At 43.2% G+C, this 14450-nt stretch overlaps 5 non-coding genes across 5 annotated transcripts; all 5 read right to left on the bottom strand.

Moving 5' to 3' along the window:
- Positions 1-2446: 2446 nt before the first annotated feature.
- trnav-cac (transfer RNA valine (anticodon CAC)) lies at positions 2447-2519 on the bottom strand. The gene has a single exon. It is a non-coding gene; the product is annotated as a tRNA-Val (tRNA).
- A 2671-nt stretch (positions 2520-5190) lies between these two features.
- On the bottom strand, positions 5191-5263 carry trnav-cac (transfer RNA valine (anticodon CAC)). The gene has a single exon. It is a non-coding gene; the product is annotated as a tRNA-Val (tRNA).
- A 2672-nt stretch (positions 5264-7935) lies between these two features.
- trnav-aac (transfer RNA valine (anticodon AAC)) lies at positions 7936-8008 on the bottom strand. The gene has a single exon. It is a non-coding gene; the product is annotated as a tRNA-Val (tRNA).
- Positions 8009-10681: 2673 nt separating this feature from the next.
- On the bottom strand, positions 10682-10754 carry trnav-cac (transfer RNA valine (anticodon CAC)). The gene has a single exon. It is a non-coding gene; the product is annotated as a tRNA-Val (tRNA).
- A 2652-nt stretch (positions 10755-13406) lies between these two features.
- Positions 13407-13476, bottom strand: trnav-aac (transfer RNA valine (anticodon AAC)). Its single transcript has one exon. It is a non-coding gene; the product is annotated as a tRNA-Val (tRNA).
- Between the last annotated feature and the right edge of the window lie 974 nt (positions 13477-14450).

Raw genomic sequence — 14450 nt, 5'->3', positions numbered from 1 at the left:
GTGGAGTCAGACTCAATCTTATCTTTCAAAACGGAGTTGGATAAGAATCCGAATGAAAAAAATTGCACAGCTGTGGGTAAATGACAGGGGAGTGAGACTTGTTGAGAGTTGGCATGGGCTCGACGGGCTGCATCCATTCCCTTATTCTTTGATTCTATAAGTTAGTGGCACATTTAATAGTGCGCATGTCAGCAGAATTTTGAAAGGGACATGGATTCAGTCGACGCAACGAGAGGCATCTGATTCTGAAGATTCGGGTGCACGAAAATTCGGGTTTAATGACTTTAAAAGCATCATTTTTCTTTTATGAAGATTCGGTCAGAGAAATGTTTGAAAAATAATTTTTTGCTGAAAAGGGCTCAGCACTTCATCTTCTTTTTGGCTGTTAGGGCCACACTTCTTTTCGATGGTATTCTTCCAGAATGTATATTTTCTTTGCTGTTTCACAATAACCAGTCCCTTGCACTACAGTCTATCTCACTGTTTCCAACGTCTCATGTACATGTTACCAGCAATGAACATTTTGAAGCAGACTTCTAAAGCACAGTGTCCAAAATGGTTTATGGATTCAGAGCTAAAGTGCAGAGCACAGATAAGTTATTCAATTAAGGACTCTCCTTCAGTTAACATTTCTTTAGTTGTGCAAATGAACATCATCAGTCAATTAATGATGTTTTCCCATGAAGGCAGGAAAACATTTAATGATTATGCATTTTCTAAGTAAAAGCCCATGTGATTCAGGGCGCAGTGGCAAATTGGATCCAAATTTGGCTCACAGGCAGGAAGCAAAGGGTAATGTTTGATGGGTGTTTTTGTGGCTGGAAGGATGTTTCCAGTGGGGTTGCACAGTTTTCAGTGCCAGATCCATTGCTTTTTATGGTATTTATCAATGATCTAAACTTGAATATAGGTGTTATGATTACGAAGTTTTCAGGTGTTATTAAAATAGGCAGTGGGTTGATAATGAAGAAGAAAGCTGGAGACTCCAGGAAGATATCAATCAACAGATAAGAGGGTAGAGCAGTGGCAAATTGAATTTAATCCAGAGATGTTAGTGATAGCGCATTTGTGGAGGGCTAACAAGGAAAGGGAATATACATCAACTGGTATGACATTGAGAAGTGTAGAGGAACAAAGGAAACTGGGATTGCTTGTCCACAGATCCCTGAAGGTAGCTGGCCAGTTGGAAAAGTTGGTTAAGAAGTCATATGGAATGGTAGCATTTATTGGCAGAAGCAAGGAACAGAACAGCAAGTGGGTTATGCTAGAACTGTATAAAATTCTTGTTAGGCCACAGCTGGAGTACTGCGTGCAGTTCTAGTCACCGCATTGAAGGAAGGACGTGAATACGCTGGAGAGGGTACAGAGGAGATTTACGTAGTTGTTGCCGGGAGTGGAGCAACTTTGCTATGAGGACAGATTGGATAGGATGGGTTTGTTTTCCTTGGAACAGAGGAGGCTGATGGGCGACAGTATTGAGGTGTATAAAAATAGGAGGGGCCTAGATATTGTTGTTTAAAAGGGTCTATTTCACATAGCGGAGTGGTCAACAACCAGGCTGCATAATTTCAAAGTAATTAGTGTAAGGGTTAAAGGGGATTTGAAGTGAACATTCTGCATGCAGATGATTGTGGGGGTCTCAAACTCACTGCCTGAAAGTGTGGTGCAGGCAGAAACCCTCACCACATTTAACAAGTTATTAGATGTGCACATGAAATGCAATAAGTTGCAGGGGGACACACCTAAAACTGGGCATTTGTTGGCCGGTGCAGATACGATGGGCTTAAATGACTCCTTCCATGCTGTAAACCTCTATGATTATATAATTATCGGTTAGGATTACTTTCATGATGCAAAACGTGGCAACCAGATAATTAATGGTGTTTCCAGTGAAGAAGTGTTCGTGCAAGCTGGGGCTCGAACTCAGGAAGCTGAGATGAAGCATCTTATGAGGCTGCTGTTCGGTGTACGGGGAGCGTTGTCTCGAACGGTGGCATTTTGCAGCCCACTGAAGGGCGGTAAACCGCTGTTTGATGCTGCATTCTCCGCTTTCCGCCGGCAGCGGCTGATTGGAGAGTGTGGGAGCGGAAGTTAGGGCTTGTCCCGCCCTCACTCATTCTGGAGCTGGGGAAGAGCGATTAGTCGATGGGTTTGTTTGTGGCTTTAATTTTCTGTTGTGAAGCTTGGTGGCGTGGCAGGATCCTTTAATAAAAGCTGACAGCTGACCTGAATGCACGGAATGTGCAGCTTTGAGATATGGTTTCTCGAGCGTCAGGGCTGGAAACGGGAGGGAGTGAGAGACACTGAAGAATTTGAGTGTGAACAGAACGGCAGAGAGAAATCAGCAAATGGACCAGCATCGTGAGACACTGCACTCTGTTAATATTGAACCACTAATATGAATGATTTAATTTTATCTAATCATTAATTGAACACGTTTGCATAATGTTTCCGCCCGGTTTAGAACCGGGGACCTTTCGCGTGTGAGGCGAACGTGATAACCACTACACTACGGAAACGCTGTGGCAGTAGCATTGTTGGGAACATAACCAGAGCTTTAACCTCAACAGCTGGACTACACTTATGGAGCTTGTGTCACGAGAATAGAATGACGGTGCGAAATTTAGCAAGGTTGTGAGTGTGGCAGGAATTGATCCCGTGTTTCTCTGCCTTTATACATCGGAAAAGGAGTGGCCATTCCTCAGCAAGTGGTTAAAATCTGGAATACACTGCTCTAAAGGGCGGTGGAGTCACACTCATTCTTATCTTTCAAAACGAGTTGGATAAATATCCGAATGAAAAAAATTGCACAGCTGAGTGTAAATGACAGGGGAGTGAGACTTGTTGAGAGTTGGCATGGGCTCGACGGGCTGCAACCATTCCCTTATTCTTTGATTGTATAAGTTAGTGGCACATTTAATAGTGTGCATGTCAGCAGAATATTGAAAGGGACATGGATTCAGTCGGCACAACGAGAGGCATCTGATTCAGAAGATTTGGGTGCACGAAAATTCGGGTTTAATGACTTTAAAAGCATCATTTTTGTTTTGTGAAGATTCGGTCAGAAAAATGTTTGGGAAAAGAATTTTTTGCTGAAAAGGTCTCAGCACTTCATCTTCTTTTTGGCTGTTAGGGTCACACTTCTTTTCGATGGTATTCTTCCAGACTGTATATTTTCTTTGCTGTTTCACAATAACCAGTCCCTTGCACTACAGTCTATCTCACTGTTTCCAACGTCCCATGTACATGTTACCAGCAAGGAACATTTTGAAGCAGACTTCTAAAGCACACTGTCCAATATGGTTTATGGATTCAGAGGTAAAGTGCAGAGCACAGATAAGTTATTCAATTAAGGACTCTCCTTCAGTTAACATTTCTTTAGTTGTGCAAATGAAGATCATCAGTCAATTAATGATGTTTTCCCATGAAGGCAGGATAACATTTAATGATTATGCATTTTCTAAGTAAAAGCCCATGTGATTCAGGGCGAAGTGGCAAATTGGATCCAAATTTGGCTCAGAGGCAGGAAGCAAAGGGTAATGTTTGATGGGTGATTTTGTGACTGGAAGGATGTTTCCAGTGGGGTTCCACAGTTTTCAGTGCCAGATCCATTGCTTTTATGGTATTTATCAATGATCTAAACTTGATTATAGGTGTTATGATCACGAAGTTTTCAGGTGTTTTTAAAATAGGCAGTGGGTTGATAATGAAGAAGAAAGCTGGAGACTACAGGAAGATATCAATCAACTGATAAGGGGGTAGAGCAGTTGCAAATGGAATTTAATCCAGAGATGTGAGAGATCGCGCATTTGTGGAGGGCTAACAAGGAAAGGGAATACACATCAACTGGTATGACATTGAGAAGTGTAGAGGAACAAAGGTAACTGGGATTGCTTGTCCACAGATCCCTGAAGGTAGCTGGCCAGTTGGAAAAGTTGGTTAAGAAGTCATATGGAATGGTTGCATTTATTGGCAGAAGCAAGGAACAGAACAGCAAGTGGTTTATGCTAGAACTGTATAAAATTCTGGTTAGGCCACAGCTGGAGTACTGCGTGCAGTTCTAGTCACCGCATTGAAGGAAGGACGTGAATACGCTGGAGAGGGTACAGAGGAGCTTTACGTAGTTGTTGCCGGCAGTGGAGCAACTTTGCTATGAGGACAGATTGGATAGGATGGGTTTGTTTTCCTTGGAACAGAGGAGGCTGATGGGCGACAGTATTGAGGTGTATAAAAATAGGAAGGGCCTAGATATTGTTGTTTAAAAGGGTCTATTTCACATAGCGGCGTGGTCAACAACCAGGCTGCATAATTTAAAAGTAATTAGTGTAAGGGTTAAAGGGCATTTGAAGTGAACATTCTGCATGCAGATGTTTGTGGGGGTCTCAAACTTACTGCCTGAAAGTGTGGTGCAGGCAGAAACCCTCACCACATTTAACAAGTTCTGAGATGTGCACATGAAATGCAATAAGGTGCAGTAGGACACACCTAAAACTGGGCATTTGTTGGCCGGTGCAGATACGATGGGCTTAAATGACTCCTTCCATGCTGTAAACCTCTATGATTATATAATTATCGGTTAGGATTACTTTCATGATGCAAAACGTGGCATCAGATAATTAATGGTGTTTCCAGTGAAGAAGTGTTCGTGCAAGCTGGGGCTCGAACTCAGGAAGCTGAGATGAAGCATCTTATGAGGTTGCTGTTCGGTGTACGGGGAGCGTTGTCTCGAACGGTGGTATTTTGCAGCCCAGTGAAGGGCGGTAAACCGCTGTTTGATGCTGCATTCTCCGCTTTCCGCCGGCAGCGGCTGATTGGAGAGTGTGGGAGCGGAAGTTAGGGCTTGTCCCTCCCTCACTCATTCTGGAGCTGGGGAAGAGCGATTAGTCGATGGGTTTGTTTGTGGCTTTAATTTTCTGTTGTGAAGCGTGGTGGCGTGGCAGGATCCTTTAATAAAAGCTCACAGCTGACCTGAATGCACGGAATGTGAAGCTTTGAGATATGGTTTCTCCAGCGTCAGGGCTGGAAACGGGAGGGAGTGAGAGACACTGTGAAGAATTTGAGTGTGAACAGAACTGTAGAGAGAAATCAGCAAATGGAACAGCATCGTGAGACACTGCACTCTGTTACCATTGAACCACTAATATGAATGATTTAATTTTATCTTATCATTAATTGAACACGTTTGCATAATGTTTCCGCCCGGTTTCGAATCGGGGACCTTTCGCGTGTGAGGCGAACGTGATAACCACTACACTACGGAAACGCTGTGGCAGTAGCATTGTTGGGAACATAACCAGACCTTTAACCTCAACAGCTGGACTACACTTATGGAGCTTGTGTCACGAGAATAGAATGACGGTGCTATATTTAGCAAGGTTGTGAGTGTGGCAGGAATTGATCCCGTGTTTCTCTGCCTTTATACATAGGAACAGGAGTGGCCATTCCTCAGCAAGTGGTTAAAATCTGGAATACACTGCTCTAAAGGGCGGTGGAGTCAGACTCATTCTTATCTTTCATAACGAGTTGGATAAGTATCCGAATGAAAAAAATTGCACAGCTGTGTGTAAATGACAGGGGAGTGAGACTTGCTGAGAGTTGGCATGGGCTCGACGGGCTGCAACCATTCCCTTATTCTTTGATTGTATAAGTTAGTGGCACATTTAATAGTGTGCATGTCAGCAGAATATTGAGAGGGACATGGATTCAGTCGGCACAACGAGAGGCATCTGATTCAGAAGATTTGGGTGCACGAAAATCCGGGTTTAATGACTTTAAAAGCATCATTTTTGTTTTGTGAAGATTCGGTCAGAAAAATGTTTGGGAAAAGAATTTTTTGCTGAAAAGGGCTCAGCACTTCATCTTCTTTTTGGCTGTTCGGGTCACACTTCTTTTCGATGGTATTCTTCCAGAATGTATATTTTCTTTGCTGTTTCACAATAACCAGTCCCTTGCACTACAGTCTATCTCACTGTTTCCAACGTCCCATGTACATGTTACCAGCAAGGAACATTTTGAAGCAGACTTCTAAAGCACACTGTCCAATATGGTTTATGGATTCAGAGGTAAAGTGCAGAGCACAGATAAGTTATTCAATTAAGGACTCTCCTTCAGTTAACATTTCTTTAGTTGTGCAAATGAAGATCATTAGTCAATTAATGATGTTTTCCCATGAAGGCAGGATAACAGTTAATGATTATGCATTTTCTAAGTAAATGCCCATGTGATTCAGGGCGAAGCGGCATATTGGATCCAAATTTTGCTCAGAGGCAGTTAGCAAAGGGTAATGTTTGATGGGTGTTTTTGTGACTGGAAGGATGATTCAAGTGGGGTTCCGCAGTTTTCAGAGCCAGATCCATTGCTTTTTATGGTATTTATCAATGATCTAAACTTGAATATAGGTGTTATGATTTCGAAGTTTTCAGGTGTTATTAAAATAGGCAGTGGGTTGATAATGAAGAAGAAAGCTGGAGACTCCAGGAAGATATCAATCAACTGATAAGGGCGTAGAGCAGTGGCAAATGGAATTTAATCCAGAGATGTGAGTGATAGCGCATTTGTGGAGGGCTAACAAGGAAAGGGAATACACATCAACTGGTATGACATTGAGAAGTGTAGAGGAACAAAGGTAACTGGGATTGCTTGTCCACAAATCCCTGAATGTAGCTGGCCAGTTGGAAAAGTTGGTTAAGAAGTCATATGGAATGGTAGCCTTTATTGGCAGAAGCAAGGAACAGAACAGCAAGTGGGTTATGCTAGAACTATATAAAATTCTGGTTAGGCCACAGCTGGAGTACTGCGTGCAGTTCTAGTCACCGCATTGAAGGAAGGACGTGAATACGCTGGAGAGGGTACAGAGGAGATTTACGTAGATGTTGCCGGGAGTGGAGCAACTTTGCTATGAGGACAGATTGGATAGGATGGGTTTGTTTTCCTTGGAACAGGGGAGGCTGATGGGCGACAGCATTGCGGTTTATAAAAATAGGAGGGGCCTAGATATTGTAGATTGAAAGGTTCTATTTCACAGAGTGGAGTGGTCAACAACCAGGCTGCATAATTTAAAAGTAATTAGTGTGAGGGTTAAAGGGGATTTGAAGTGAACATTCTGCAAGCAGATGTTTGTGAGGGTCTCAAACTCACTGCCTGAAAGTGTGGTGCAGGCAGAAACCATCACCACATTTAACAAGTTCTTAGATGTGCACATGAAATGCAATAAGGTGCAGGGGTACACGCCTCAAACTGGGCATTTGTTGGCCGGTGCATATACAATGGGCTTAAATGACTCCTTCCAAGCTGTAAACCTCTATGATTAGAAATTATCGGTTAGGATTACTTTCATGATGCAAAACGTGGCAATCAGATAATTAATGGTGTTTCCAGTGAAGAAGTGTTCGTGCAAGCTGGGGCTCGAACTCAGGAAGGTGAGATGAAGCATCTTATGAGGCTGCTGTTCGGTGTACGGGGAGCGTTGTCTCGAACGGTGGCATTTTGCAGCCCAATGAAGGGCGGCAAACCACTGTTTGATGCTGCATTTTCCGCTTTCCGCCGGCAGCGGCTGATTGGAGAGTGTTGGAGCGGAAGTTAGGGCTTGTCCCGCTCTCACTCACTCTGGAGCTGGGGAATAGTGATTAGTCGATGGGTTTGTTTGTGGCTTTAATTTTCTGTTGTGAAGCGTGGCGGCATGGCAGGATCCTTTAATAATCTCTCACAGCTGACCTGAATGCACGGAATGTGCAGCTTTGAGATATGGTTTCTCCAGCGTCAGGGCTGGAAACGGGAGGGAGTGAGAGACACTGTGTAGAATTTGAGAGTGTACAGAACTGCAGAGAGAACTCAGCAAATGGAACAGCATCGTGAGACACTGCACTCTGTTAATATTGAACCACTAATATGAATGATTTAATTTTATCTAATCATTAATTGAACACGTTTGCATAATGTTTCCGCCCGGTTTCGGACCGGGAATCTTGCGCGTGTTAGGCGAATGTGATAACCACTACACTACGGAAACGCTGTGTCAGAAAGACAGTGGGGAACTTAACCAGAGCTTTAACCTCAACAGCTGGACTACACTTCTGGAGCTTGTGTCACGAGAATAGAATGACGGTGCGAAATTTAGCAAGGTTCTGAGTGTGGCAGGAATTGATCCCGTGTTTCTCTGCCTTTTTCCATAGGAACAGGAGTGGCCATTCCTCAGCAGGTGGTTAGAATCTGGAATACACTGCTCTAAAGGGCGGTGGAGTCAGACTCAATCTTATCTTTCAAAACGGAGTTGGATTAGTATCCGAATGAAAAAAATTGCACAGCTGTGGGTAAATGACAGGGGAGTGAGACTTGTTGAGAGTTGGCATGGGCTCGACGGGCTGCAACCATTCCCTTATTCTTTGATTCTATAAGTTAGTGGCACATTTAATAGTGTGCATGTCAGCAGAATATTGAAAGGGACATGGATTCAGTCGGCACAACGAGAGGCATCTGATTCAGAAGATTCGGGTGCACGAAAATTCGGGTTTAATGACTTTAAAAGCATCATTTTTGTTTTGTGAAGATTCGGACAGAGAAATGTTTCGGAAAAGAATTTTTTGTTGAAAAGGGCTCAGCACTTCATCTTCTTTTTGGCTGTTAGGTCAACACTTCTTTTCGATGGTATTCTTCGAGATGGATATTTTCTTTGCTGTTTCACAATAACCAATCCCTTGCACTACAGTCTGTCTCACTGTTTCCAACGTCCCATGTAAATGTTACCAGCAAGGAACATTTTGAAACAGACTTCTAAAGCACAGTTTCCAAAATGGTTTATGGATTCAGAGGTAAAGTGCAGAGCACAGATAAGTTATTCAATTAAGGACTCTCCTTCAGTTAACATTTCTTTAGTTGTGCAAATGAAGATCATCAGTCAATTAATGATGTTTTCCCATGAAGGCAGGATAACATTTAATGATTATGCATTTTCTAAGTAAAAGCCCATGTGATTCAGGGCGAAGTGGCAAATTGGATCCAAATTTGGCTCAGAGGCAGGAAGCAAAGGGTAATGTTTGATGGGTGTTTTTGTGACTGGAAGGATGTTTCCAGTGGGGTTCCACAGTTTTCAGTGCCAGATCCATTGCTTTTATGGTATTTATCAATGATCTAAACTTGAATATAGGTGTTATGATTACGAAGTTTTCAGGTGTTATTAAAATAGGCAGTGTGGTTTATAATGAAGAAGAAAGCTGGAGACTCCAGGAAGATATCAATCAACTGATAAGGGGTTAGAGCAGTGGCAAATGGAATTTAATCCAGAGATGTGAGAGATCACGCATTTGTGGAGGGCTAACAAGGAAAGGGAATACAATTCAACTGGTATGACATTGAGAAGTGTAGAGGAACAAAGATAACTGGGATTGCTTGTCCACAGATCCCTGAAGGTAGCTGGCCAGTTGGAAAAGTTGGTTAAGAAGTCATATGGAATGGTTGCATTTATTGGCAGAAGCAAGGAACAGAACAGCAAGTGGGTTATGCTAGAACTGTATAAAATTCTGGTTCGGCCACAGCTGGAGTACTGCGTGCAGTTCTGGTCACCGCATTGAAGGAAGAACGTGAATACGCTGGAGAGGGTACAGAGGAGATTTACGTCGATGTTGCCGGGAGTGGAGCAACATTGCTATGAGGACAGATTGGACAGGATGGGTTTGTTTTCCTTGGAACACAGGAGGCTGATGGGCGACAGCATTGAGATGTATAAAAATAGGAGGGGCCTAGATATTGTTGATTAAAAGGGTCTATTTCACATAGTGGAGTGGTCAACAACCAGGCTGCATAATTTCAAAGTAATTAGTGTAAGGGTTAAAGGGGATTTGAAGTGAACATTCTGCAAGCAGATGTTTGTGGGGGTCTCAAACTCACTGCCTGAAAGTGTGGTGCAGGCAGAAACCCTCACCACATTTAACAAGTTCTTAGATGTGCACATTAAATGCAATAAGATGAATGGGTACTCACCTAAAACTGGGCATTTGTTGGCCGGTGCAGATACGATGGGCTTAAATGACTCCTTCCATGCTGTAAACATCTATGATTATATAATTATCGGTTAGGATTACTTTCATGATGCAAAACGTGGCAATCAGATAATTAATGGTGTTTCCAGTGAAGAAGTGTTCCTGCAAGCTGGGGCTCGAACTCAGGAAGTTGAGATGAAGCATCTTATGAGGCTGCTGTTTGGTGTACGGGGAGCGTTTTCTCGGACGGTGGCATTTTGCAGCCCAGTGAAGGGTGGTAAACCGCTGTTTGATGTTGCATTCTCCGCTCTCCACCGGCAGCCACTGATTGGAGAGTGTGGGAGCGGAAGTTAGGGCTTGTCCCGCCCTCACTCACTCTGGAGCTGGGGAAGAGCGATTAGTCGATGGGTTTGTTTGTGGCTTTAATTTTCTGTTGTGAAGCGTGGTGGCGTGGCAGGATCCTTTAATAATCTGTCACAGCTGACCTGAATGCACGGAATGTGCAGCTTTGAGATATGGTTTCTCCAGCGTCAGGGCTGGAAACGGGAGGGAGTGAGAGACACTGTGCAGAAGTTGAGTGTGTACAGAACTGCAGAGAGAAATTAGCAAATGGAACAGCATCGTGAGACACTGCACTCTGTTATTATTGAACCACTAATATGAATGATTTAATTTTATCTAATCATAAATTGAACACGTTTGCATAATGTTTCCGCCCGGTTTCGAACCGGGTACCTTTCACGTGTGAGGCGAACGTGATAACCACTACACTACGGAAACGCTGTGGCAGTAACACCGTGGGGAACATAACCAGAGCTTTAACCTCAACAGCTGGACTACACTTTTGGAGCTTGTGTCACGATAATAGAATGACGGTGCTATATTTAGCAAGGTTGTGAGTGTGGCAGGAATTGATCGCGTGTTTCTCTGCCTTTATACATGGGAACAGGAGTGGCCATTCCTCAGCAAGTGGTTAGAATCTTGAATACACTGCTCTAAAGGGCGGTGGAGTCAGACTCAATCTTATCTTTCAAACCGAGTTGGATAAGTATCCTAATGAAAGAAATTGCACAGCTTTGGGTAAATGACAGGGGAGTGAGACTTGTTGAGAGTTGGCATGGGCTCGACGGGCTGCAACCATTCCCTTATTCTTTGATTCTATAAGTTGTGGCACATTTGATAGTGTGCATGTCAGCAGCATATTGAAAGGGACATGGATTCAGTCGGCACAACGAGAGGCATCTGATTCAGAAGATTCGGGTGCACGAAAATTCGGGTTTAATGACTTTAAAAGCATAATTTTTGTTTTGTGAAGATTCGGTCAGAGAAATGTTTGGGAAAAGCATTTTTTGCTGAAAAGGGCTCAGCCCTTCATCTTCTTTTTGGCTGTTAGGGCCACACATCTTTTCGATGGTATTCTTCCAGATTGTATATTTTCTTTGCTGTTTCACAATAACCAGTCCCTTGCACTACAGTCTATCTCATTGTTTCCAACGTCCCATGTACATGTTACCAGCAAGGAACATTTTGAAACAGACTTCTAAAGCACAGTGTCCAAAATGGTTTATGGATTCAGAGGTAAAGTGCAGAGCACAGATAACTTATTCAATTAAGGACTCTCCTTCAGTTAACATTTCTTTAGTTGTGCAAATGAAGATCATCAGTCAATTAATGATGTTTTCCCATGAAGGCAGGATAACATTTAATGATTATGCATTTTCTAAGTAAAAGCCCATGTGATTCAGGGCGAAGTGGCAAATTGGATCCAAATTTGGCTCAGAGGCAGGAAGCAAAGGCTAATGTTTGATGGGTGTTTTTGTGACTGGAAGGATGTTTCCAGTGGGGTTCCACAGTTTTCAGTGCCAGATCCATTGCTTTTTATGGTATTTATCAATGATCTAAACTTGAATATAGATGTTATGATTCCGAAGTTTTCAGGTGTTATTAAAATAGGCAGTGTGGTTGATAATGAAGAAGAAAGCTGGAGACTCCAGGAAGATAACAATCAACTGATAAGGTGGTAGAGCAGTGGAAAATGAGAGATCGCGCATTTGTGGAGGGCTAACAAGGAAAGGGAATACACATCAACTGGTATGACATTGAGAAGTGTAGAGGAACAAAGGTAACTGGGATTGCTTGTCCACAGATCCCTGAAGGTCGCTGACCAGTTGGAAAAGTTGATTAAGAATTCATATGGAATGGTTGCATTTATTGGCAGAAGCAAGGAACAGAACAGCAAGTGGGTTATGCTAGAACTGTATAAAATAGTGGTTAGGCCACAGCTGGAGTTCTGCGTGCAGTTCTGGTCACCGCATTGAAGGAAGAACGTGAATACGCTGGAGAGGGTACAGAGGAGATTTACGTAGATGTTGCCGGGAGTGGAGCAACTTTGCTATGAGGACAGATTGGATAGGATGGGTTTGTTTTCCTTGGAACAGAGGAGGCTGATGGGCGACCGCATTGAGGTGTATAAAAGTAGGAGGGGCCTAGATATTGTTGATTAAAAGGGTCTATTTCACATAGTGGAGTGGTCAACAACCAGGCTGCATAATTTCAAAGTAATTAGTGTAAGGGTTAAAGGGGATTTGAAGTGAACATTCTGCATGCAGATGTTTGTGGGGGTCTCAAACTCACTGCCTAAAAGTGTGGTGCAGGCAGAAACCCTCACCACATTTAACCAGTTCTTAGATGTGCACATGAAATGCAATAAGGTGCAGGGGTACACACCTAAAACTGGGCATTTGTTGGCCGGTGCAGATACTATGGGCGTAAATGACTCTTTCCATGCTGTAAACCTCTATGATTATATAATTATCGGTTAGGATCACTTTCATGATGCAAAACGTGGCAATCAGATAATTAATGGTGTTTCCAGTGAAGAAGTGTTCGTGCAAGTTGGGGCTCGAACTCAGGAAGCTGAGATGAAGCATCTTATGAGGCTGCTGTTCGGAGCACGGGGAGCGTTGTCTGGAACGGTGGCATTTTGCAGCCCAGTGAAGGGCTGTAAACCGCTGTTTGATGCTGCATTCTCCGCTTTCCGCCGGCAGCGGCTGATTGGAGAGTGTGGGAGCGGAAGTTAGGGCTTGTCCCGCCCTCACTCACTCTGGAGCTGAGGAAGAGCGATTAGTCGATGGGTTTGTTTGTGGCTTTAATTTTCTGTTGTGAAGCGTGGTGGCGTGGCAGGATCCTTTAATAATCTCTCACAGCTGACCTGAATGCACGGAATGTGCAGCTTTGAGATATGGTTTCTCCAGCGTCAGGGCTGGAAACGGGAGGGAGTGAGAGACACTGTGTAGAATTTGAGTGTGAACAGAACTGCAGAGATAAATCAGCAAATGGAACAGCATCGTGAGACACTGCACTCTGTTAACATTGAACAACTAATCTGAATGATTTAATTGTATCTTATAATTAATTGAACACGTTTGCATAATGTTCAGCCCGGTTTCGAACCGGGGACCTTTCGCGTGTTAGGCGAACGTGATAACCACTACACTACGGAAACGCTGGTGCAGTAACATCGTTGGGAACATAACCAGAGCTTTAACCTCAACAGCTGGACTACACTTCTGGAGCTTGTGTCACGAGAATCGAATTACGGTGCTATATTTAGCAAGGTTGTGAGTGTGGCAGGAATTGATCCCGTGTTTCTCTGCCTTTATACATAGGATCAGGAGTGGCCATCCCTCAGCAAGTGGTTAGAATCTGGAATACACTTCTCTAAAGGGCGGTGGAGTCAGACTCAATCTTATCTTTCAAAACGGAGTTGGATAAGTCTCCGAATGAAAAAAATTGCACAGCTGTGGGTAAATGACAGGGGAGTGAGACTTGTTGAGAGTTGGCATGGGCTCGACGGGCTGCATCCATTCCCTTATTCTTTGATTCTATAAGTTAGTGGCACATTTAATAGTGTGCATGTCAGCAGAATATTGAAAGGGACATGGATTCAGTCGGCACAACGAGAGGCATCTGATTCAGAAGATTCCGGTGCATGAAAATTCGGGTTTAATGACTTCAAAAGCATCATTTTTCTTTTGTGAAGATTCGGTCAGAGAAATGTTTGAAAAATAATTTTTTGCTGAAAAGGGCTCAGCACTTCATCTTCTTTTTGGCTGTTAGGGCCACACTTCTTTTCGATGGTATTCTTCCAGAATGTATATTTTCTTTGCTGTTCCACAATAACCAGTCCCTTGCACTGCAGTCTATCTCACTGTTTCCAACGTCTCATCTACATGTTACCAGCAATGAACATTTTGAAGCAGACTTCTAAAGCACAGTGTCCAAAATGGTTTATGGATTCAGAGGTAAAGTGCAGAGCACAGATAAGTTATTCAATTAAGGATTCTCCTTCAGATAACATTTCTTTAGTTGTGCAAATGAAGATCATCAGTCAATTAATGATGTTTTCCCATGAAGGCAGGATAACATTTAATGATTATGCATTTTCTAAGTAAAAGCCCATGTGATGCAGGGCGA

The sequence above is a fragment of the Pristiophorus japonicus genome, chromosome 3 (genome assembly GCF_044704955.1).
Source record: "Pristiophorus japonicus isolate sPriJap1 chromosome 3, sPriJap1.hap1, whole genome shotgun sequence".
Lineage (NCBI taxonomy): Eukaryota > Metazoa > Chordata > Chondrichthyes > Pristiophoridae > Pristiophorus > Pristiophorus japonicus.
The sequence above is the reverse complement of the archived record's forward strand: the minus strand, read 5'-3'. Positions and strand labels throughout refer to the sequence as shown.